Raw genomic sequence first — 3,574 nt, forward strand, 5'->3', positions numbered from 1 at the left:
TCATGTCATGCTTTCCTAACGGGTTCGTTGACACATCCAGCAATTTTTTATTGAAGGCGGTATTCCATCAAAATGATCTTGATTAGGTAAATTATAATGTTCCGTACAGGCACAATATTGTTGCAATTCAGGATCTGTACGAATGTGCTCAGGCAATTTACACCAAACAAGTCGAATACTGTTTGGAAAGCGCTTCAATAATAAAATTTTTGGAATGTATTCAAGCTGCTCAATAGTTAAATCCTCCAAACGTAGCACATCTAACATTAACAACGACATAATGAGAATTGATGAGATAATCTGCTTCGAGCCTATAAATAGCTTGCATGATCATAGAGTTTGCAGTTATGGATTTCGTAAAGCAACCACTGCACATTCGTGTCTCCAACGCCGATCGTTTTATTGTCGGTGGGGGTTGTGGAGGAATGAGTAAACGTCATGGATCCCTACTTCCATCTACAATTCGTAGTATAATTTGCGGACCCTCGAATTGCGGTAAAACAAACGTACTGCTTAGTCTCGTAGAAAGTCCTAACGGTGTGAGATTTGAAAATATTTATGTATACTCAAAGTCGCTTCAACAACCCAAGTATCAATACCTTGAACGGTTATTAAATGGACTAAAAGGTATTGGATATTTTAAATTTTCAAACAATAGCGACGTTGTAAAGGTAACTGAGGCGTTACCCAATTCTATTTTCATATTTGATGATGTTGCTAACGATAAGCAGGATAATATCAGAGACTATTTCTCCATGGGTAGACATTCAAATATTGACTGCTTCTATCTCTGCCAAACTTATGCTAAAATTCCTAAACACATTATTCGTGATAATGCAAATCTTCTCATAATCTTTAAGCAAGATGGTACTAATTTAAAACATATTTATAACGATCATGTAAACACGGATATGTCATTTGAAAAATTCAATGAATTGTGTTCAAAGTGCTGGCACCATGATTATGGATTTCTAGTGATCGACAAGGATAGTACAATTCAAAATGGTAGATATCGGAAAGGTATCGATGAGTATGCTAAGATTAAATAGCATACCGTTTGCTTAAGATTGTTCAGTATAGAGCTAAGTGTCCATCAAAACACACACATCAAATGAGCATGGAATAAACCTAGTATAAACGTGGAAATAAAAACGTGGACTGAATCTGGATTGAACGTGGATTGAACGTGGATTTGAACGTGGATTGAACGTGGATTGAACATGGATGGATCGTGGAAAGCAGGAAAATGGAAAAAAAGATGCTGCTAAAGAAGATTGCCGCGAAAAGCAAAGTAATTTGTGAAAAATATCGTGCACTCAAATCAGGAAGAGAAATGATGGAAACCAATTTGAATGAAACTTTTAAACCAATTGTTGAGCCATTGAAGCTCACTGAACATAATGAGATGACCTTCGTGTCCCCGAAATATGAGTATAAACAGGAACCGCTACAGAAGACTACTGTAAGCGATAATTCTTTGATTATTCCATCGGAACGTAAAAGAACTTATTTCTCATCGACTCCACAACGTAAATATTTCGCAGACAACTCTAGAATTAAAATTCCAACCCCTTCATCTGATGATGATGATGATGAGCAAGGAAATTCACGACCTAATGAAACATTATACCTTTCTCTGGAAGAGGATGGGGATGAGGAGGAGGAGGAGGAGGAGGAGGGAGTGAAAGTGGAAAAGGATGTTAATGATTTAGCAATACCATCACCAATGCAAGCAGAAACTCCATCATCACCATTGCAAAGATCCTTAGATTTAAATAGTTCTTTGTCAGAATATGCACCAATTGGACGTAAATATATAGAGATGTTTATGCGTAAAAATAAGGATTTAATTGATGATAATTTTGGAGTTGAACGAGATGCTAGACTTAACAAAATGAGACTTGGAAAATGTTCTTTTAAAGTAAATCGTAAAGATTTTATTATTATTGATGATGAGTATTATCAGGGTACTATTGGTCTATTTGAATTGATCTTCATGAAAGAGCCACATGATTATACTGAAGATGATTTAAAAACATATAAGAATATTCTTTCTCAAACTAATGTACACAGAGCAGATTACAGTAGCGAGGGAAAGCTTCGTGGGAATAAGGGTCATAAATGGAAGAAAATAATTAGCCCATTATTTCCTCCAAAGAATCTTGTAAAAGGTAGCGGTTATGTGTGTTAATGATAAACCAGTGAACTATGTACATTGGAATGATCCGAACGAATTAGTTGAACGTTTGAGACTTTTGATAGCATCATCTGCTGCAGGACATACGAATCATCATAATGAGATACAATCAATAATTGAGGAGCTTCATGAAGAACGTATTATCCTATAAAAGAGATTACACTTTCCATAATTTCCCAGTTGATTGTGTTACTTCACAATGTCGATAAATAAATTTGGAGGTATTTCCACTACCAGTAATGTGAGAAAATATTTCCGCAAAACTGAAGATGAAACATTAAAATTTGATAAACGTATGAATGCATTTAATGCTAAGGGGAATATTATTTCAAATTTAGGATTTGATGCTACTGATGAGAAATGTGCTGTGAATATGCGTGTTCTGCTGGATAATATGAATGCTGTACGTGAGAACCTTAAAAATGAAATGCAAGAAAACAGTGATATTTTACGAAGTATTGCGTTAAGACTGGATGAAACCGAGTTAAGGCTGAATGATTTTCAAGTGAAATTGAGTAATTTCATACAGAAACATGCTGAAGATAATGCAGATTTAAAGAAATATGCATCAATTTTCATGGAGAATCAGACTAAAGAGGATGCTGAATCAAAGAAACATATAATGAAGATAATGCGGAATTAAAAAAAAACCCAACACATACCTGAAGAGTTATGGATAGTGAAGAAAAGATAAAATTGGTCGAAGAACTGCATGTACCTGCAAGACGGAATTTTCAACGTAGAAGAGTTATAATACGAGGCTTCGATGACCTCTGGCAAGCAGATCTGGTTGATATGAAGAATTATACTGACGGAGGTTACCACTATATTCTCACAGTTATTGATGCATTGTCGAAATTTGGATTGGCAGTAGCACTAAAACCCAAAACTGGCAAGGAAGTGACAGACGCATTTACGAAGATTCTGAAAAGTGGGAGATGTCCTAAAAATTTGCAGACAGATGATGGCAAGGAGTTTTATAATAGTGATTTCAAATCGCTTATAAAAAAACGTAGAATAAATCATTACTCAACATACAGCGTATTGAAAGCTACGATAGTTGAGCGCTGGAATCGCACGCTGAAGACTGAAATGTGGAAACGATTTACGTTGAATGGTAATTATAAGTGGCGAGGCATACTGCAGCGACTAGTTGAAGACTACAACGCAAGAAAACATCGTACTATAGGAATGCGACCAGTTGATGTGACGCCAGATCATGCTAATATGCTCCTGACTACAGTATACAATAATATAAAGATTGTTGGTCATGCCAAGTTCAACGTAGGTGATTTTGTACGAATCAGTAAATACAAGAATGTATTCGCAAAGGGATACACACCAAATTGGACAACTGAAATATTTGAAATTATAAAA

The sequence above is a fragment of the Prorops nasuta genome, unplaced genomic scaffold (assembly GCF_024137725.1).
Source record: "Prorops nasuta isolate Cenicafe-Biocafe unplaced genomic scaffold, Cenicafe_Pnas_1.2 PNAS00011, whole genome shotgun sequence".
Taxonomy (NCBI): domain Eukaryota; kingdom Metazoa; phylum Arthropoda; class Insecta; order Hymenoptera; family Bethylidae; genus Prorops; species Prorops nasuta.